Source organism: Cucumis melo, chromosome 10 (assembly GCF_025177605.1).
Source record: "Cucumis melo cultivar AY chromosome 10, USDA_Cmelo_AY_1.0, whole genome shotgun sequence".
Taxonomy (NCBI): domain Eukaryota; kingdom Viridiplantae; phylum Streptophyta; class Magnoliopsida; order Cucurbitales; family Cucurbitaceae; genus Cucumis; species Cucumis melo.
The window spans coordinates 9,927,662-9,952,433 of record NC_066866.1 but is presented as its reverse complement, the minus strand read 5'-3'; positions in this window follow the sequence as shown (position 1 = coordinate 9,952,433).

The window sequence follows — 24,772 nt, the reverse complement described above, 5'->3', positions numbered from 1 at the left end:
AAAGCAGAAGCATAGTGGTGCACGTAAATGTACCTGGGAATAATTCAAACTTTGAAATTGTATTGAAATTGATTGATAAATATATGTAACTCTCAATTCGTATGAAGATCGTGTACAACAAAGTCGAATGTACAGAACCCTGATCGGATGATTGATGGGATAATAGATCAAGGGGAAGATGTTCATCATTAACTTACTTAATCAAGAAGTAGTGATTAAGGGAGAGATTTTGGTTTGGTTTAGAACAATCATAGACTTAATTGTAATCAGTCTGTGGGGTTTCTAACGAGAGTAGTTCTGTATAGAGTGAGGATCATTTTTAAACTCTGTACTATTAATCATAATTGATTGCTTATGATGTATGTTTGTTAATAATAAAATCTCCTATCTCGGTTCAAGTACCCCTAAATGCAGATGTAGTGTCATCAAATTGGGTTAACAAACCTTTGTGTTTATAGTGTATTTACTATATGCCCTTATTGTTAAACCTACTGTAGTTGAGCGTGCGTGTCACCTATCTATCGACTTAGTTGTTGACTGTTTCGTTGTTTTTCAATTGGTATCAAAGTGGTTTTGCAATGGATTCTGTTCGTGAAGGAACATCAACGACTAGACCTCTTATGCTAGATGGAGCAAACTACGACTACCGGAAAGCAAGGATGATTGCTTTTCTCAAGTCAATGGATAGCAGATATTGGAAATTAGTATTGATTGGATAGGGGTCACCCTTCATTAAAGATGTTGCTGGAAATACTACTCTGAAACCTGAGATCACCTGAACAAAGGAAGAAGATGAAGAGTCTTGGAAACTCGAGGCCTCTAAATGCGCTTTTCAATGGTGTGGACCAGAATGTCTTCAAACTTATCAATACATGTACTTCAGTGAAAGAAGTCTGGAATATTTTGGAAGTTGCTTATAAAGGAACCTCTAAAGTAAAAGTATCAAGACTTCATATCCTAACTTCATGATTTGAAGCACTAAGGATGAACAATGATGAAACTATAGTAGAATTCAATGTTCGGGTTCTGGATCTAGCCAATGAATCTTTCGCTCTTTCTGAGAAAATCAATGAATCCAAGATGGTGCAGAAAGTTCTAAGGTCTTTCGCTCTTTGTGAGAAAATCAATGAATCCAATGTTCGGGTTTAGCATGAAAGTGACGACAATTGAGGAAGCTAATGACATAACCACTATGAAGTTAGATGAGCTGTTTGGATCGTTATGCACATTCAAACTTTCATTTGAAGATCAAGGGTAGAAAAAGAAGAATGGAATCACGTTTCAAAGTGTATGTGAAGACAACTCTAAACAAAGTCTGAAAGATCCCGAAAATGAAATCTCGCTGAAGTAGTTTCATTGTTGTCTAGACGGTTTATCAAGTTCAAGAATAAGTTTTATAAGAAGGCTGGAGGATATGGCTCACAGACTAACCGTGATGGTGCTAGTTCAAACTCTTCCAGTTCAAGCTCAACAAATGTGGACTTACCCTTTAGAAGACGTGATCAAGACCAAAGCATAACATACAAAGACAAATTTGATAAGTTTGTGAGGTGTAATGAATGTAAGGGATACAGACATTTCAAAGCAGAATGTCCCACCTATTTGAAGAGAAAGAAGAAGATTCTCAACATCAACCTATCAGATGAAGACACGTTGTCAGACAGTTAGTGTGAAGACTACAACAGAGCATTATTCAGTTGTGAAACTAAAGGAAGTTCAGAACTACCAAATAATGATGAATTACTACTTCAAGCAGTCATAGAGCCAAATCCATCTGAAGAGTTAGAGAGAGAAGGTGTAGAAGAAGATCAGCTACCTCTACCTATACCCCCTTCTGACTTTGAAGATTTATTGTACTTATGGAAGGAAGATAAAAAATTACTATAACAACATCGAAAAAGATTCCTAACACTATTTAACGACAATCATCGATTGATGACTACTATAATTGACCTCAAGGGTGAACTTAGAAAAGTACGAGGAGAATATGAAAATCTCATAAAATCGGTTCGACTACTATCTCAAGGGACTTAGTCACTCGAAGATGTCCTAAGTATGGGAAAGCGGAGAAGCAACCATGAAGGCCTTAGTTATGACAGTGACCAATCATCATCTAAAGGAAGACTTTAGTGTTTGTTTGGGCCATTGATCAAAAGTATCCGGAGGATGTGGGAGAATCGTCGAACTATCGAACTCAAAAGATAAATAGTAGGCCAACACGAATGATAGTATATCACTACTATGGGAAAGTTGGACACATTAGACCTCAGTGCTATAAACTGCATCGAAAAAAATACATCACCTCGACAGCATACAAAGGAAACCTTTGGTGAGCAAACTTCAAAGAAATTTGTGTGGAGAGCCAAAGGAAGTGTTAAGTGCTGCGTAGCTTTCACTACAAATTTCTCTACTTACTCAGATGATTGGTATTTCGATAGCGGGTGCTCGAGACGTATGACAGGTAACTCTCTTTTGTTTACTGACTTAATTGAGTGCAGGACAGCTCAAGTGACCTTCAAAGATAGAGTCAAAGGCAATGTGATCGAAAAAGGCAACATTGATCTACCCGAGGCTCCGAAACTAAAGAATGTCAGACTGGTTAAAGGGCTATCCACAAATCTTATTAGCATTAGTCAACTGTGTGACCTGGGATATTTAGTAAAGTTCTCTAAAAAAAGTGAAGTTGTGGATGGTGAACAATAAATGATTATGTCAGGAACGAGGTTGGCAGACAACTGTTATCATTGGGACAAACCAAGTCAGGAACTGAAATGCAATTTAGCTCGCTATGTTGAAACAATGTTGTGGTATAAACAACTTGGTCATGTTAGTATAGGCAAGCTACATAAACACAAAACGCAAAGACTATACTTGGATTACCCATGTTGAAACCGTGTGACAAGTTATTCTACTCAGAGTGCCTTGCGGGAAAACAAATAAAAACCTCCCACAAAGTAATCGATGAAGGGTCTTCAAAACACATTCTGGAGTTACTGCATTTAGATTTAATGGGACCCATACAAGTAGATAGGAGGAAAACGATATGTGCTTGTGATTGTGGACGACTACTCTTGATCCACGTAGGTGCGATTTATCAGAGACCAGTCAGAAATTTTCAAGACGTTTCAGACACTATGTTTACAGCTTCAATGAGAAAAGGATTAGAATGTTTGTAGAATCAGAAGTTATGATCCATGCAAAGTTTCTACCCATTCATTTTTGGGCAGAAGCTGTTAATACGACATGTCATATATACATTTGTATTGCTCTCTGCCCTAAGACTACAGTCACGAACCATCAGTTGTGGAAGGAAAGAAATTCGAACATTAAATACTTCAATGTTTTTGGTTCCAAGTACAACATTCTAAATGATAGAGATTATCATAAAAAATGGGATTTTAAATCAGATAAAGGTATTTTTCTTAGCTACTATGTTCATAGTAAGACATATAGAGTATACAACAAAAGAATGTGGACTGTGATAGAATCCATCGATGTTCGTATTCCTGATATTGAAGGGGTACTATGTTTGGAAGGTCCTGGTAACAGTTTCGAGAAATCTACAAGTGATAAATCTGATAGAGTGTAGGGCTCTCCAGACATGAATTGTGTTGATATATGAGATCAGACTCATGACACAAATCTTCCTACACCAGAGAGATGTTTACCTATAGACCCTTCTAGAGCTGCAATAAACAATGATGCAAATTGTAGCCACCTAATTTTATCCTACATTTTTTTATTATTCTTTAAATTATTAATTGTAGCAACGGTTAAGATATTTCATTAATTTATTTTGTTAAAAAAAAAGAAAAAGGTAAAATCTTTTTATAATAATATGAAACCTAATGTTCTTTCTTATCTTTTTATTAAAATGGAAAATAAAGTCATTAATGAGAATATCTATTATTTAAAAAAAAATTCAAATCATTTTTTTGACTTATCACTTTAGGAAAAAAACAAATTAATTTATTTATACAAAATCTCTTTTGATTTATCATATTAGGAAAAAGCAAGATAATTTATTTTATACAAAAAATTATAATACCATATTTGACTTATCTTTATCACTTTAGGAAAAAAACAAAAAATTTATTTTGGACAAAATCTTTCAATATCATATTTTTACTATTTTAGAAAAAAGAAAATTGATAAAATTACATAATATCTAATTTGATTTTATACTTATTAAATTTTCCTAATTTGTGGCACACCCCGGGTCTATAAATAGGATCCTTTGTCATTTGGAAAAAGGGGAGAAGAAATTGTTTTAAAGAAATTCTTGAGGAAAAAAATTGTTTTAAAGAGAATCTCTACGGAAAAAAAAGTGTTTAGAGAGAATTTGAAGAAACGTATTCCTTTGCAAAAAGGTGGGTCATTAGCTTTTTCGCTTTATTGTTTTTATTTTTATCTTCATATCGTCTTTTTTTTACCCTAATTCTAATCTCATAAGGAATGAAAAACATAGTTGGAGGTTGCATTAGGTAGGATTTAATCCCAATGATCCGCACCTCATACAACAAGTAATTTTCTTCGGGATTGAATCCTTATTTTTGTTCTTCTCTTTTCAAATGTAGAGAGAAAGAAAAAAATGTATAAAAAAATTTCTTTTTTTCATTTTTACTACCTTTTTATCATCATGCTAAAAGAAAAAAAAAGTCTTTTAACATTTTTCTTCTCTCTAAAACAATAGAGAAAAAGAAAAAGTTATAAACAAAAAAATTTCTATTATTATCATTTTTATTATTATTATTAATTATTATTATTATTATTATTATTATTATTATATTTTTTTTTCTTTTAGGGTGGCAGCAAACCTTGTCGTCACCCCTCTGTTTCTTTTTTTAATTTTTTTACTTACTTATTTAAATTTAATTTTATTTGTAATTTTATTATTATTATTATTATTATTATATATATATATATATATTTAACCTTCTGTTTGTTTTTTTTTTATTTTTTATATATAACTTTATTTATTTATTTATTTAGTTTTTTTTTATATTTATGATTTTTTAAAAAAAACTTTTTGCTATTTTTATTCTTATACCATTATCATTTCCTTTCATAATTTTTTTTATCTCTTTTAACTTACTATCACTCCTATGTCCTCTTTTCTTCACTTATTTATTTAATTTATTTTTTACATATTTATTTGTTTATTATTTCATTTTAGTTCCTTTTTCATTTTTTTTCTTTTATTTTATTTATCGTTATTATGTATCTTTCCTTTTTTTTTTTAACTTATTCTCATTACCACCATAATGATAATTATTATGTATATGACCTTAAATACATATATTTATACATTGATATCCTAAATTATTTGCCTAATTTATTGTGTGGTATATTTGTTATTTCTATTTGACTTTCATTAAAAATTTCTTGAAAATTTTAAAATACTTTTAACCATAATTGTATTTAATTTTGAAATCTTTTTTTAAATTTTTTCTATTTAAACCATTTAGATTTCTTTTTTTTTGCTTTAAAATTATTTATTTTAAAACTAAAAATTAAATAGATATTTCATAAGGTTTCCTAATCTACATTTTTTTATAATAACCACGCCGATTTCTATAAAAAAAATCCTACGAAGGAATCTAGAAAATTCTGAGAGTCCGTTATTTTTAGATTCTTGAGGTGAGGGATCAATATCTTAGGGAGTCCGAGATTTGATCCCAAGAGAAAATATATTTAATCAATGTTTTAAAACAAACTTTATTCGAAGACTAGCCTATGATAGAATTTGAGAAATTGTAATAATTTCTCATTCTCTTAAGGTGAGGAATTTTTCCCCAATATAGTCTAATTAATGGGTGTATCCCACTTATTTTATGGGATCATGGCTCCAAATATTGGAGTGGTGAGCAATGAAATAAGACGTAGTTCTTTTTAAAAAAATAAATTTTATTCAAGACATTAAATTTGGCCACCGTTTTCTAAAACGGGTGTTATGGGGTGCTAACACCTTCCCCGTACACAAATGACTCCCGAATTCAACTCTAGTTTTTTTCGTAGACTAGTTTTTATTTTATTTAAAATGATTCACTTTATTTCGGTGTCCAATCACAGCGTAAAAACGATTGGTGGCGACTCCTTTTTTTTAAAAAAAATAAACTTTTTTAAGGACGTCGGCCGCTCCGCGTCGTCTCGGGTGCGTGGCGACACAAATGCTAAACTATTAGCACCTTCAGCACATGTGAAGAAGAATTACCAAGTGAGCAATGTTATTGGTGAAATTGATGGAGGAACTTTTACGAGGAAGAAAACCAAACTAAGTTATGTAAAGATGATAACCAATGTATGTTTTACGTTAACAATTGAACCTAGTAACGTTCGAGAAGCTTTACAGGACAATAAATGGATTAAGGCTATGCAAGAGAAACTTCAGTTTAAAATAAATCAAGTCTGGGAACTTACTCCACATGCTGACAATGTTAATATCACTGGGACAAAGTGGATCTTCAAGAACAAGACTAACGAGAAATGGAATGTTACCCGGAATAAAGTCTGGTTGATAGCTCCAGGGTATTCTCAGATTGACAGAGTTGACTTTGGTGAAACTTTTGCCTCAATAGCACGACTAGAATCTATTTGGTTGTTACTGGGCCTTGTATGTTTTCGTCAAATTATCCTTTATCAAATGGATGTAAAGAGTGCGTTCCTCAACGAGTTTATTACAGAGGAAGTCTATGATGTACAACCTAAAAACTTTGAAGATCCTGTCTATGTAGATTATGTATAGAAACTGAAGAAGGCCCGGTATAGTCTTAAATAGGTTCCTCATGTCTTGTATGACCGCCTATCTATATTTCTTCTAGAATAGAGATTTGCTAGAGAAGGTTCGGATAGGACAATGTTTATTAAGAGACAACGTGATGAGTTTTTAGTGGTGCAAGTATACATGGATGACATTGTGTTTGGTGGATATCCAGATTCCTTGATCTTGACCTTTGTTGACCAGATGAAAACTGTGTTCGAGATGAGTATAGCGGGTAAATTATCATTCTTTCTGGGATTTCAAATTTAGCAGGATGAAACAGGTATATTTGCTTCACAAGAAAAATATGCTCGAAATTTGATTACAAAATTTGATCTTGAGGATGCCAAGGAAAAACGTACTCGTGCTGCCACACAAATCAAGGTGTCTAAAGATGATGATGGAAAGAAAGTAGATGAAAGCCTCTATCGAAGTATTATTGGTAGTCTATTGTATCTCATTGCAAGTTGCTTAGAAATAGCCTATGTCATTGGAGTTTGTGCTCGCTATCAAGCTGATCCTAGGGAATCTCATATGCGATATGTCAAATGAATCTTAAAGTAGGTTTTAGGCATAGTTGACTTTAGGATTTGGTATTCGTTTGACACTACAACAGTGCTGGTTGGATACTGTGATTCTAACTAGGCTGGATGTGCTGACGACAGGAAAAATACCTGAGGTGGATGTTTCTTTTTAGGAAATAATTTAATAGTGTGGTTTAGTAAGAAACGGAACTGTATCTATCTCTGCACAGTTGAGGCAGAGTATATAGTGGCAGGTAGTAGCTGTACTAAATTATTATGCATGAAACAAATGCTTACCGAGTATGACATTATTTAGGATACAATGATCTTATACTGTGATAATGTGAGTGTGATTAACATCTCCACAAATCTGGTTCAACATGAAACTGTTATTTGGTTTAAGATCATGTACTTAATATAAAAGATCTTTTGTTTTTTTTGGAACTTGTTATTTGGCTGTAAATATAGTGTACTAAATAAAAAATGTCTAAAAAAACTTCATTTAGATTTGGGTAGCCAAATCTAAACGATCGTTTGTCAAAGAATCTTAAAAAAGAATTATTTAGATTTGACAGATTTTGGTAGTCAAATATAAGCAATTGTGTAATGAAATTTAAACGATCGTGTACAAAAGAATCTTGGATAAAATCGATTAGCCAACTATAAACAATAGTGTACCAAAGAATCTTGAAAAAATATCGTTTAAACGATCAAACCTAAATGATCGTGTACCAAAACAATCATGTACCAAACAATAGCTAAACCTAAACGATCGTGTACCAAATATATTACAACCCTAAAGTTAATACATATTAGATGTAATTTGAAATGTTCAAATTTACTTAGGGAATTAAAATAATGTATGATGATACATTATAATATAAAGTTTATATTTTAATCAAAATTTATTATATAAATTCAATTATTGATCTTATTGAAAATTAATTTATGAGAGAATAAAATATATGAATGAGTATAAATATTAATCTAATGTGAATGAGATTCATATTAAAACTGTAGTTTAAAATTCAGTGCATATATCATTAAAACTATAGGCAATGAGAGAAATTTATGTATGAATACGATTCATATTTGGATTAAATTGAATTAATTAAACTAAAAATATAGGTCATGGGAAAGATGTTCATTTAAATATAAATTAAATGAATTATCAATTAAATTTGGTTTAATTAATTATTAATTTTAATATTAATTTAATTTAAGTTTAATCTTCATAAATATAACAAACCGGGCAAAATATTTACAGTCCATATAACAAAATGAAAATGCCCATGAATCTGACCATTTTTTTAAAAATATTTCAGGTTTGCCCTTCCTTTTCATCTTCTTCTGTTGCGATTTTTTTCATTTCATCATCTTTTTCTCTTCTTCTGAATATTTTTTAAATTTTTTCAAAGGTTCGTTTTTTTTCTTTTCTTCTGCAATTTTTCTTTTATTTTTTTTCAAAGGTTGAAGATCGTGTACCAAATATAAAATTTCTATTTTTTTTTATTTTTTTCAAACCGTTATTCGGTTGTTTAAGATCACAAAAAAAAAAATCGTTGGAATATTGAATAACCAAATTAAAACGATTGTGTATCAAAGAATCTTAAAAAAAAGTCGTATAAATTTTGATAGCCAAATTTCAACAATTAAATCTAAACGATCGTGTACCAAAAAATCTTGAAAAAAATCGTCATTGAGATTTGACTACCTAAATTTTAAATGATATAATCTAAACAATGTCTATCAAATATAAACGATCGTGTACCAAATCTAGACAATCATGTATAAAAAAATCTATGAGATTTGGCTACCCAAATTTAAACACCACAAGAAATCTGGCCTTTAATGTCGGTTTAAAATCGACATTAAAGGCCCTTAATGTCACTTGGCGACCTACATCTTTGCGAGCGCTAGTAAAGGCCTTTAATGTCGGTTGGGCTTTAATGTCAGTTTATAACCGACATTAAAGACATCTATAACCGACATTAAAAGCCTTCAATGTCGGTTATAAACCGACATCTTTGAAGGTGTTATTGAAGGCCTTTAATGTCGGTGGATAACCGACATTAAATATGTCTTTAATGTTGCTTATGATACATCTTTCATGTCGTTTTTCCACCGACATTAAAGATGTCTTTAATTTTTTTAACCGACATTAAAGCTTTCTTTAATGTCGTTTGGAAACCGACATTAACGATGTCTTTAATGTTGTTTTTAAACCGACATTAAAGACACATTTAATGTCGTATTTACAATAGTTTTTATGACTGCAAAACCGACATTATTTGATTCGAATTACGTCCGGAAATGTTCGTCATCGTATATTGTAAAAAATAAAAAAATGGTTTGCACGCTGGCTATAATGCCTACTACTCAATGCCTTGTAACTAGTTCACCTGCAATGCACACAATAATACCTAAAATTCCAGCATACACTTCCATATAGAACTACAACAAATACACATCATCCAACACCTACATATAATCACATATTAATAAACATAACTATATTCAACACTATAAGTCCAACTACTCCAAATCCTCCAATATATCCACTTATATATATAATCACACATATCAAACAACACATCCTACACTCCATGGCAAACCAATAATAAACACCTACAATGCATAAGATCCAACACTAAAATACCAGCACACTTTTCCACACTTTCATATAGTACTACAGCAAATATGATCATCCAACACCTAAAATATCGGCACACCTTTCCACCATTCTATATAGTACTACAACAAATAAAATCATCCAACTCCTATATATAATCACATATTTAAATAAACAACCAACAACTGTAAGTGGAAACTCAAAAATATAAAGATAATATATAAGGTCGTGATTAATAACCAATGTATATGTACAATAGAAAGTTCCTTCACTAACTAAAGTATATGTACAAACTATCTAACAAACAACAATTAGTACGGGACCACCTGTCCTTTAAAAAACTATAGGACTGCCCGTCCCTACAAAAACTTAACTCGACCAACTAGTAACTTAACTACAAAAATCAACTACTAACTTAACTCGACCAAAAAACACATTTAAAAGCTTACACAAATTTGCTAACAAAAGTTTCCCATTCATTTTGAATCTCGTCAATCTCCTCTTGCCTATATGCATTTTTGGTATTGAACTACACACAAAGAGAAAGATATGGAAAATATGAGTTTAGATCATAAATTGTAATATGAAAGTTAAAGTAGAAACTTACAAGGCTAGTAATAGAAGTACTAGAATTATGCACTATCTCATGTATGTACTTTTGCACGTAGTACCCACACCCTACAGAATCCAATTGACGAGGGCACTGCATGTATATAAATTGAATACAAATTAATCTTATGTTTCATAAAAAATAATTATGTGTAAATGCAAATTACCTTTATAGGTCTCCATTTTGGAGTTGATCGATAGCGTTGTAGATCGTGTTTCGCTTGCCATGTCTTCAACCCTCTAAATATTTTGAAACATTAGAAGACAATAAAGTTAAATAAGAAGTAATAAAGTGAATACTCTTTCACATTTATGACTCCATGAATGTCTTCATTGACTTTACTTCGAAGAGAGTCCAAAACATAAACGCAATTTTCACGAAGATCGATAACATGCAACATCCAATGAAAACTACAATAAACAACATCTTCAATGTGAGTACACATTTAAGCTCAATGGAAATTTATTAATGTGTTTCTCTTCTTTATTTACCCGGTATTATATGGAATTAGCACTTTCTGTTCCAAGTTAACTGCTTTTAGTTGGTTGGCTAAATTTCTGGATCGAAGATCACGATCTTTGATATGTGACGATATTTTTGATTGGTCAATGACAAAAAAATTTCTTACACAGTCACATTCATCTCAAAGATATCTAAGTAAAAGCAACCATAGTTAAAATATCAGTAAACTAACTACAACAGTGGTATTGGAGATAAAGATGAGTATAAGTTGTCTTATACTTACGTAATATATGCTAGTATTCACATATAGCCGATTTCAACCATGTCGCAGTAATGCAACAAATCTTCACGAGCTAAATAAACAAATTTGTCACTTCCAAATATTAGCTCGTTCATCGGATGCGAATCATGTCTACATCCTTCATGTTGTTCACGGCATGTCTATTTAAAAGCTTAATAATCCAATTAATGTCAGTATAATTTGAACAGTATACTACATCCTTCCTAGTTGAATGCTCCTATCACAACCAAGGTTCTAAATTCAAAATACATATACAAATAAAATCAAAACTTAAATAATAAAAAAAGATACACACTTGTTTGTCATTGATCGTAGAAACAAGCTGACGAGGCCATTCTATAATGTTACCCAATGCTTGATTTAAAGTCGCTACTTTTCCCTTCACTGGATTGGGTATAGTCAAATTTTCTTCCGTAACGACGTCTACTAGAACTTTAACATTGGGACATCCAATGTTATCCTCAACTATCGTGGCTACTGCAACAATATTATTAATGGATCCTATAGACAATTGGCATGGTGTTCCCTTTACAAATATTAAAAGCATAGTTAAGAACAATTGATCCTATATCGTTAAAAAACTAAAAGTGACAACAAAGTCAATTACCTCAACTCCTTTGTTGCTAGGTGTGTCCTCATCGGCATCAAGATCTATATTAATACTTCCAATGGATGACCTCGAGTGATTACTTCTCTTCTTGTCACTTTTGCATCTCGAGTCATCCTCTTCTTTATGACATATTTCGACTTGTGGAGTTATCATTTTCTCCTTCCCTTTTACTGTGTTGAGATATTGTGATTGAGAGACAAAACCACCCACGCCTCTTACACGTCCACCGTGCTCCTTGGAACCCAATGCGTCAGTCAAGATGTCCTCATTTTTATGTGTTGCAACTAATTCATCCTATAAAACAATACAAGTATTTTCATCATCAGTTAGGCTAACAAAAGATTATGTATTGTAATCATAAGTATACTTACAATCCGATAGGCACAATCTCGAGTAGCATCATCAAAATAATCATTATTTCTTCCTTTCCATGCTTCTTTCCAAAGGGTTGAACGATAGGAAACATCATGCGTTATTTTCTACAACAAAAGATACATATTTAATTAACAACATATTAAGATAAATTCTTGAATTTAATTAGAAATACTCACTAGTTCATCGGCAAGATTAGCATATCCCTTACGTGACATGTGGTGATTGTATATGCATTTCGACCTTCTTTCCCTTTGAATACGACTATAATCCTGTACAACGTATTAGTTTGTAGGTAGATATCAAAACAAAATTAAAGTGAAAATGTAAACTTATTTACCTCCCATTTTTCACTTAGTCTAGCATCCACAAATGATTCCCAATCTTGTTGATTTATATGAGACTAGATTTTGGGAGGAAACTGTAAGAGTGATGGTTGATCCTTAGACGAAAGTATATACTTTTGAGTTACCGTGGTCTTGAAAGTTTGAAACTTTCTTGATGCAGACATAAGTATAGAATGTTTAGCATTGGGTTGTAAATCGAACGACATCTACACAAAAAAAAGAACAGCGTAGTTAAACTTAGACTGTAAAGCAAACTACATTATATGAAAAACATAATAATAGAACTCATACCGATAAACAATCATAGATTTTATCTTTCAGCTCATTCAGAACTTCTTTCCAAGAGTTGTATGTGATAGGAATCTGTTGCCGAACGCACACACCAATTTAACTTTGCATTTTCTTAGACGTGGCTCCAACACGTTGCCCATGTTCATTAAATTGAATTGGCAACTTTTGCCCAGAATTTCTCATTGAGGCCAACTCAGACATAGTAGTTGGCCCACGTGGAACAAATGATTTATTTCTTACTTCTGGAAGCATTTCTCTTTCATCCTCACTGCTATCCTCCATCTATGAATCTGCAAAAAACAGAAATACATTCGTAAGCAAAGTCAACAAACATAAGCATAACAATTATGTTACGAACTTAAACATAAATACATTATAAAGAAAAGTAATGACATACCATAAATATAACAGTTATATTACGAACTTTAAACATAAATTCATTATAAAGCAAAGTAATAAGATACCATAAGCATATCAATTATATTACGAACTCTAAACATAAATACATTATAAAGCAAAGTAATGACATACCCTTCTCTATCCATCTACCCTCACAATCATGTCTAATATAAGTTGAATTTGTATCATCAATCTCATTAGGTGTATCAACATTGGGCATCCTTTTAATGGTTTCATAACCACACTCTTGAAGCATATCCCTATTTCATCATCAAAGAAATCTTCTTCAATAGTTCTTTGTGGAGATGTTAAAACCATCGACCATTCAGGATTTGCAGAATCTTGGACATAGAATACTTGTTTTGCTTGAGTGGCTAAAATAAATGAGTCTGATTTATGCCCAATACGTTTGAGATCCACCATGGTAAACCCAAGCTCGTCCACTTTGACTCCACTTCTATTGTCAACCCAATCACACTTAAATAAAATAAAAGATAATTGATGGTAATCAATCTCCCATATCTCTTGTATTACACCATAAAACGTCATATCTGACATGACAGAGTTTTTGTCCTTAGAACTAGAGACTTGCATCGTAGCAGCGATTATACTAACTCCACTATTTTGAACTCTCCTAATATCATCACACCGTTTTGTGTGATAGTAATAACCATTAATTATTTAACCAGAATAAGTGCCCACATCTGGAGAAGGTCCATGAGCTGTCCATCTTAAAGAAGGCGTGATGAAATTTTTAGGTACTTCGAGCCAAGTGCAACCTACACAATATATTGGATTTAGTTAGATCCAAAACAAACATAAAAGAGTACGATTATAGTGATTACCCGTGTGGACAGCCACTGACTGAATGAGCGATTATGCTTTTCTTGAATCCACTTTTTACTTCGAGCTTTACCAGATTTAAGCTTACGCAAACTCTCTATATGTTGTCTATCATAAATGATAAGTTATTAAGTAATTACATAACCAACTTATATAGAATGAGAATAGATAGGATTTAGCACGTACTCGACGTATGGTAGAACATCATTTACATTCTGAATGACATAAATATGAGCTTGATCTAACTGCTCCTTACTCGGCCTGATAAAAGAAGAAGCTGATAATGCTCTATCCACGTTTGAATTCTTTTTTATTACAGATGAGTTAAGTCCAATAGAACTAACTCCAACAATAAATTCAGAACAGAACTCTATAGCCTCTTCAACAATATAATTTTCTACCATACATCCTTCTGGTCGATTTCTGTTTCGCACATAAGTTTTTAGGACTTTCATATATCGTTCAAAAGGATACATCCACCTTAGATAACAGGTTCATCATGGTAAACCTTCCAATTTTCTAAATAATGTGCATCACGTCTAAATAATGTGGCACATCAAGAAACTTCCAATTTTCTAATTAAAAAAATAGATTTTTTCTTCCAATAAGTTCCTGAAGAACTCATTTCACTGTTCTTTTCGTTGATAGTTCTCTTACCAAATGAGTATTTTTACATACTTGTTTGTATGAAAATTTCTTCCCTGCTCAATGGTTCTGGAGCCAATTCTAATTCTTGTGTACCATTGAAAACTTTCTTCTGTTTCCTATATGGATGATGACGTGGTAGAAACTTACAATGCCCAATATATACCATCTTCCTTTTGGCAAATAAATGGATGAAGTTTTCTCCCCACAAATTGGACATGCATGATATCCTTTGACCGTACAACCACACAAGTTGCCATACGCAGGAAAATCATTAATGGTCCATAATAAAATAGCTTTTAGCCTGAAACATTGATCTTGATATGCATCATAACATTTCACCCCATCATGCCAAAGTATTTTCAAATCATCAACTAACAGAGCTAAATAAACATCTATTTCATTTCCCGGTTGTTTGGGACCAGATATTAGTGCGGTCAACATAAAAAAATTTTGTGCATACACAACCATGAAGGTAGCTTGTATGTCACTAACATAACAGGCCAACAACTATATCTACTGCTAAAATCTCCATGCGGATTTACCCCATCTGTGGAAAGAGCAAGACGTAGATTTCTAGGTTCCGACCCAAACTCTGGCCATAAATTGTCTATTTTTTTCCATGATAATGCATCTTTTGGATATTGTAATAGATCATTCACTTCTCTTTTTTGGCATGCCTCGTCAATAATTTTGATGTTTCTTTGCTTCGAAACATTCTTTCAAATCTTGGAATTGGGGAGAAATACCACATGACTTTCACTGGAACATTCTTAACCTCCTTGTTTGAATTTTTAGGAATCTTCCATCTTGACATACCACAAGAGGGGCATACATTTGCATCAAACAGTTCTTTCTTAAACAAGCAACAATCATTTCTACAGGCATGAATCTTCTCGTACTTCATTCCAAGAGTACACAAAATCTTTTTTGCTTCATAAGTAGAAGTAGGGCATTCATTTGGAGTAGGTAAGATGTCACAAATTAATTGTAACAACTCAGTGAAATTCTTATCACTCCATCCAAATTTAGCTTTCAAATTATATAACTTTATCAACGTAGATATTTTGGTAAAATTCGTACAATTACGATATAATGGTTTCTTGGCATCATCTACTAGTTCCTCAAAATTTTCTGACTACTTGTCATTAAAATAATTGTGTGCAGCCTCAAACATTTCAATTGTGTCATTAACATCGTCCTCGTCAATTTCTTCTTTTACACAACTAAAGACACTTTCATTGTTTCTCTTTATTGGTAGTGATTCACTATGAAAATTCCATTCTTGATAACTCTGATAGATGCCGTTAAAAAACAAGTGATCTCTAATTGTATTCACATCTAAAGTTTTTGCATTCACACACTTTAAACAAGGACAGGCCATGACGTTCAACGTCTTCGAATGTTTCAACCCATGTTTAATAAACATTTCAATCCCATAAGCATACTCAGATGGCGTTCTATTCTTTTGCATCCACGACTTATCCATATTATATAAGATGCAATTTAATGTACAAAAAAAATTGAGAAACAATGAAATTAAGTAAACTTAAACTGAACCCACGTTCCAAAAACTAACAAGTTCTATATAACCCAAACCAAAAGCCTCTACATTATACACTCAAAGAACTACAAAACTCACAATTGTATCACTCAATCAACTAATAAGCAAATCTAAAATTAAAACCATCCACAAAGACCAAACACAAGCTCAGTTCGAGTCATGAAGAAGAATTCGTGAGTCGGAATCATGAACTTGCTCATTGAAATTGTGGTAAAGTTTTGATCGAAGTCTCGCTACCTATAAATATCACACCATAACCATAAGCTATCTTTTACCCTTCTTCTTCTTCTTCGTTTTCTTCTTTTTAAAAATTATATTTGTTTTTATTAATTATTTTGTATTTGTTAAATGTATAATTGTTGAGATACCTATTTCTGTTGATTTAGGTTTAGATTGTAATTAATGTTAAATTTACTATACTTTTGTTACATAATTTGATGGATCTTGGCTCCAGGTTTAGGCTTAGATTGAAGATTTTATTCTATTTATTATGCTTCTTCATTCTATTTCTAACTAAAAAAAAAATCTGCTGAACTTCTATTAATTAAAGTCTGCATGGGAGAAGAATGATAAATTTGCTTCTTTTATATGTTTAGCTTTTGATTTAACTTCATTCAAAATGCAATAAGTCATGCAATTATATAGAATAGTACGGGAAGCAAAAGAGTATATGAATGAAAACTCAACTATGGGATCGATACAATATAATGCATACGGTCCAAGACAATATATATATATATAACAACTTCATGGAACCACACCCCACCACTTGCCATGCACAAATGATAATAAATCCCCAAAAACACTAAAAAACACTACACAAAACCAATGAATTCTATCCAATGAATTAAGAAACAAAACTTAAAAACATTAAAAAAACTTTATAACAAACATGAACATTACACAAAACCAAAAGAAAAACTTACATTTAACTTCTTTTGTCTACCAACACGAAAACCACAAAGAAAAATCAAGATTTTTCTTCCTTGATAGCCAAACAGAAACTTCCCCAAAAACCGCTTCACACTCAAACAGAGGAAAAATCTGAAAGAATTAAATCAACAAACAATTCAATGATCTGAAGAAGAAATTAGAACAAAAAAAAGAACATAACAAAGAGATATGTAGGAATAAAAATAGAAAAAGAAAGTTTCTTCCAAAACTTATCAAACCAATAAACAATTCAATGAAACAAAACAACTTTGCATCCCAAACACGAACATATGACTTTTCCAAACATATGACGAACTCCATATACATATGAACTTCTGACATCCTATCTCAACTCAACGCTTCAAACAATCTCTAAATTTCTTTAATAAAATATAAAAAACAACAAAGGATGATGAACAAACATATGTCACAAAAACTCTATTGTCCGAACATTTCTCAAAAAACACCAATTGAAAAGTCTACAAAAAATAAAGGCAAAGTGTTTATTTACGAAAAATGTAGGGACAAAAAAGGAATGTACTAATTCTTCCCCTTTTAATATAGTATAAGTAATTTAAGTAAAATTTCAAGTTTAGTCCCTCAATTTTAGGGGTTATCTATAGATTTATTATACTTTTGATTTTGTGCCAAATAGGTAACAGACATATTTGACATATTTAAAAATCTAATGGATATGTTATACACAAAATTCTTGAAAAATATGAACATTTTTCTCCAAAATTTCAACACTACAATCACAGATTCCTGCTGCCAATTCAACAATTTTTGATATCCAAGCCCTTAGCAAACAAGTAGATTACTACCCAAAAAAATAAAACACAAAAGAACAAAAGGGAAAAAAAATATATATATAAACATCATAACCAGAGTAGAGAAAAAGACATTGGTGTTCAGGCAATACACTTGCTCCAAGATGCAAATTCGAAAGCAAACTTCAATCAAAATTTGGATATGAATAGTTCACAAAATTATAAAAGAAAATCAATCACCCGCAACATTCCCACTGAACGGAACGGGGAAACAGAAACTCAGAGGAACAAAACCTAATGGAAATCGAAAATCAAAATCGAAGATGAAGAATGGAAAATGTAAAATACGAATTTACCTCTACAGAAAGTGGATGAGCATGCCTTTGGATGAATATGGGAAGGATTCAAAAAAACGAAAAGAAGATAAGAAAAACAATGAGAAGGCCGCGATCTTCCCCAATCATTTTCTCTCCGCCAAACCAACGCCAAGGATGCCGATTGACTTTTGAAAGAAGAGAGCTTGAAGAAGGTTTCCAAAACCAACGCCAAGGATTCCGATTGACTTTTGAAGAAGAGAGGTTGAAGAAGGTTTCCAAAACCAACGTCAAATCACAATAGTGGCGACAAGCTCAATGGTAACGATGGTTTAAAGTCGTCGGAGGAGGAACGGGCATCGGAGAATAAAAAGTCGCCGGAGAAGAAATGGACGGATTCATTTGGAGAAGAAAAGGGATTGCGCAAGTAGGAGAGGGTCGAAAGAGTAAAGTAAGAGAGAGACTGTTATTTTTTCACAAAATAAAATTATAAAAAAAATTAAATGGACCTTTAATGTCGGTTTAAACCGACATTAAAGCGTGTTATTTTTTTTAGAAAATAAAATTATTAAAATTTAAATTTAAATGGACCTTTAATGTCGGTTTTCAAAAATCTTAGTCTTTATTGTCAGTGGAAAACCGACATTAAACATCCGCCTTTTCAAAACTGACATTAATGTTCATTTTCCATTTTTTCCAACCGACATTAAAGCCTATATTTCTTCTAGTGAAATGATCAAATCTAAACAATCGTGTACCAAATATAAACGATCGTGTACAAAAAAATCTTGAAAAAACTGTTTAGATTTGGCTAGTCAAATTTAAACGATTAAATATAAACGATCGTGTACCAAAGAACCTTAAAAAAAAGTCATTTAGATTTGAATAACCAAATATTCAAATCTAAACGATCGTGTAGAAAAAAATAGCTAAATCTAAACGATCGTTTACCAAATATATTATGCATGTTGGGTGACAATTAATCACATGACATTTTTGGTATTTCCCATTATGAACCTGTGGGTGTTTTCCGTTTTCAAAATTGTTCTATACAGTGTAAATATTTTTCCGCTTTATTATATTTTTTAAAAGACCACGAATCTTAATTTTATTTAAATTAATTACCCACAATGGAGTTATCAAGGGAACGTCGAGTGATTTCCATGTATCCCAATCTCACCTCCTTTTCTTCGGGAAGTAAGTATGCAAGAGGGAGATGGGAGTGATTTTGAAGAGAAAAAAAAAAATAAAATAAAAGAACTCAATCTCTCTATGTTATCTCTTAGAAGAAAAGAAAGTTTTTCTATATTTTTTACAAAATATCCAATTAAGTTTCCACAAACTTTATCTCGAATTACTCGAAGAATAGTAAAGGCTTTTTCAATTTAGAATTTTATAGAATTTAGAGACTGCATTAAAAATAGGTTTCTTTGTAATTCCAATTCTAATTTTTGTAACAAGCATGCTTAGCTATTATTTATTTTAGAGTAAGTTTAGTTATGTATGTATAATTATCAATGTATGAGTATTCAATTTCTCTGTTTTTGTATGTATAACAACAATCGATGTATGAGTATTTCTAATTTCCCAATTAAATTGGGATTAGGGTTCTGTTAAAGTCTTCCACTACCAAGGACTGTAATTCTTTCACCAACATCCAGAGATTTTCGATCAAATATAAATTTCACTTAATATCTAGATGTCCAGATGGAATTCATCTGCAACATGGGTTTTTAGATGGATTTTGTTATGTTGTGATTTTTATTATTGCTTACATGATATTCAAATATAAATTTAACTTAATATTTAGTTTATAAAAAATTTTAGATTACTATGTATTATTTTATTGAAAAAATAACATAAATTAAAAACAATATAAATTGTACTAATTTAAAAAATTTGAAATTGATAAAAAAAAATGTCATGTAGGTTTGAATTATATAGAATATATCAAATTAATTATAGATTAATAAATTATCGTAAGGGCATTGTTGAAAAAGAAATTTTGGTCCATTAAATCGTGTCATGCAAGCACAACAAATTTGTGATATTTATAATTTAATTAGGTTTGGGTAGTCAATATTTGTCATATCCATCCTAATTCAAGTCCTTGATGTAAAAATTGGGCGAAAGAAATAATGTGCACAAGCCTAAGCTCATTGAGCAAATTGGCCCAAATCCAAGCCCACCAAGCAAATGGGCCAACGTCCAAGCTCAATAGGCAAATGGGTCCAGGCCCAAACCCAACATGCAAATGGGCACAAACCCACCTAAAGCCCATGCAAATTCTTTATAAATCTTCCATTCATTTTTTTGGATCTTTGGTTGAAGGAAGAATCGAAACTCTGAAGAATCGAATCTCTGATGAATTGAAGATTCAAACTTCAAAAAGCTCATAAGATGTGCAAGTTCTTATCAACCCCAAGATCATCATCTTCTGAAAGATTGTAGACTTGGAAGATAAAACTTTCCTAGAATTTCAGAATATTGAAACTTAAATTGACTTGCAACTACAACTTCCTGAAGATTGAAGACCAAGAAGTTCTAAGTTTAATTTGTATTCGAGAGAAAGAATCAGAAGTAAATGCCACCCTTTGAGGTTGCAAAGAATATTTGAGAACAACTGTCAAAGCTACCAAAAGGTGGAATTGTAATCAAGGAAATTCTTGTTATTGATGAACACAACTCATCATCTGAATGCTTAAATGAGAAGATGTCTCACCCAAATATAATGTCAGTTATCATAACTGACTTGGATACAAGTGAAGACAGAATGGTAGAACTTGAAAAGAAGATTAACATGCTCATGAAGGCAGTTGAAGAAAGGGAATATGAGATTGCATCCCTCAAGAATCACATCAAGTGTTGTGACACTGTTGAATCAAGTCACACACATACTGATGGGAAAAAAAACATCAGAGAAACATGCAGCGGAAGATTAGAATCATGTTTTACTCTATATGCATCTAAACAATTTAGAAATTAACATGTTGTAACTAAACGACAGATCTAGATGAAGAATATAGAAGATAAACGATGAGCTTACCTTTGTAGTTCTCAACTTCTTCGTTCCAAAACTTCTTCTCTGCCTGAAGATCACAAGCAAAGGACAATCACTAAATTGACCTACTAATCTCGGGACTAAGAATTGAGTTGTGGGACTCGTTTTTGTGAAGGAAACATTTAGAGAGATGGATAGAGGTAGGTGTATCGTTTAGAGATTTTTCATGAGAATCATCATCATCATCATCATCTTCTCATTCTGAAATGAGAAGTTTATATAGAAAAATTACATGAAAAAATGCTTGCAATTTATTTCACGAAATCTCAACACCTAATTAATCCATTAACTATTAATGGAATTAGTGGCTTCTAAATTCATTATAAGCTGCCACATTTCCCACTAAAATTTAGTTAATAAGTATATTAGTCAATGGGCAATTTGGTCATTTGACAAATTAAGTCAAAGTCAAACTTTGACTTTTCTTAGTCAAAAATCAACTTTTTTGACTTTTTGCAATTTTATCCGTCTTGATTAATTCCAACATTCCGACTATGAATCCGCATTCAATTTTCTAAAATTCAAATCATATTTGAATATAAATTCGATTAGAGTTTTGTTTTTCAAAGTCAAAAGTCGCATGTTGACTTTTACAACTTTGACCGTTTCAAAACTTTCCAAGCTTCTAAATATGAATCCATATTCATTATTTAAATCATATTTAAACATAAAGCTTAAAGTTTATATTTACCGACTTATATCTATACACTTGTCGGTTTCTCTCTCTTTACCTAATTCGAACAATTCAAATTTTTCCAACATATTGTTCTTAGTTGAATCAATATGAGCTAGTAGGGGAATCTAATGGACCTATAGATCATGGGTTCCAACTATTCGAGATTAACTGGCTAAACTCTTTTAGACCAAGCTTAATCAACATTTGTTAACTAAAGAGTCATTCCACTAAAGACTCTTAGTTGCACTCCCCTTACTACAGATATATTTCTGTCCATCTGATATAACCACGATGAGTAAGTTGATCCTTCACAGGTTGTTCGTAATCTTGGCTAGGTCAAAATACCGTTTTACCCCCAAGATTACATCTTTCTCTTTTAGACCCATTGATCCACTATTGAAAAATTTGGTTTAAGATTCAACCTATAAACCTGAATCCTTCTCGGACCAATGAGAAGGTGGGGCCCCTTGTTCAAGACTTGCATTCAGTCCTTAAGGGAACAACTTATCTACTATCACAGAAGTGGGTTGGAGTGAATTCCATCTTGCACCCTACGTCCCTAGCTATTCTCTCGATCTTATCCCTGAAATGGGAGGCTTATTGGACCAGCGATGATGAGCTGCCCTCACCTATGCAGATCTAAAGATACTATCGAATGAACAGAAGTTCATAGTTAGCTCATCATTAAGATCAACTTACCTAGGTCATTATAATTAAAATAGTCAGTTTATAGTTTACGACGTTATAACGAAAAGTGACTATTTCGTGGTTTCAGTCTTATACAAACCATTTACATAAGACGTCCGCACTCTCATATCTCTACATGAACGATTCAGGATTACATCGTTTGTACTAACTACGGAGCGGGCCGCATCCATAGTGTTTTTCCAGAATAAGGCGCCCAACCTTATTCATACACTATAGACTATTTGGGCTATTAACTCGAACTTAATCCATGTTTATGTCTCTACATAAAGTTCAAGTGTATTGACAAACTTAGTAAAATAGCCTCGGGACCTTAATTTATTGGTTTTAAGATTATAACATTCAATAATAAATTTTATTGAATCAAATAATAAAGTACGAGTTTTAGAACATAAATTCCAACACATATCGTCAAGAATATTGACAAAAGGAAGACAATTATTCAAGAAAGTCAACCACAAACTTTGACTTCAACTGCATCGCTGTCTATCCAGCAGTTGCAGGAGATGATAGCAAACTCCATCAAAACTCAATATGGTGGACTTGCTCAAACTTTCTCTTTGTATTCCAAGCCATATACGAAGAGGATTGACAATTTAAGGATGCCACATGGGTACCAACCACCTAAGTTTCAACAATTTGATGGAAAGAGCAATCCAAAATAACATGTTGCTCATTTAATCGAAACATGTGAAACTGCTGGTACGCGAGGAGATTATTGGTTAAACAGTTCATCTGAACCCTCAAAGGAAACACATTTGACTAGTACATCGACTTTGAAGTTGAATCCATTAATAGTTGGGAGCAGCTTGAGAGGGACTTTCTCGATCGCTTCTATAGCAGTCGGCATATTGTCAGCATAATAGAGCTAACTACCACTAAGCAACGAAAGGGTGAGCCAGTCATTTATTATATTAAGCATTGGATAGCATTAAGCCTTGACTGCAAAGATAGGCTAACTGAACTGTCAGGAGTAGAAATGTGCACTCAATGAATGCATTGGAGGCTTCTATACATCTTGTAGGGAATAAAATCTCGCACCTCTGAAGAGTTAGCAATAAAAACTCATGATATGGAGCTAAGTATTGCTAATAATGGGAACAATGATCTACTGGTCCCAGAAATTAGAAGAGAAAAGAAAGAAATAAAGAACGCCCAGAAGGTATCGAAGGATGCTACGAATGAGGCTATGGTCGTCAGCACGATCCCCTTAAAGTTTGTCTTCAAGGAAAAAAAATTCAAAAATGCCAAGATTAAGGAAAAAAAAGATGTCAAATACTGGAAGAGAGACAAGAAAAAGTTTACCCTTTTTCAGACTCTACCTATCTGACATGTTAGAGCAATTACTTGTAAAGCAACTCATTCAACTTTTTAAATGTAAACGACCTGTAGAAATGGGGAAGGTAAATGACCCCAATTACTATAGATATCGTTGAGTTATTAGTCATCCCGGGGAAAAATATTTTGTATGGAATGAGTTGATTCTGAAATTGGCCCTAGATAAAAAGATTGAGCTAGATCTTGATGATGTGGCTATAGGGAATCTGATCCTATTTGGATCTCTGGAGCCTATCCTTATATATTCTTCACTAGAGGCCTTACAAAATAATGACTTCCATACTATTTGCTCCAAAGAAGAAGAAAAGCAGATGGATGATGCTGATGAGGGATTAACGCTAGTAACAAATGGAAAGAAGTATAAATAAAATTTTTCTAAAAAAGAATCTCGTTTGTATCGAGGATATAAGAGAAAGGGTAGGTCTGAGAAAAGAAATGTAAGAAAAAACACAAGGAAGTTTCAGCCAATCATTGAAGAAAGTGAGAAGCTTCCTTGACCACGACAACCAGTAACTCTGAAAGGCTTCTTGCCTAAAAACTTTCCAATTGAGATTACTTCGTGCCATGCTATCAATACGACTGAGGATGACACTTCTCCCTCAGTTCTACGGAGGC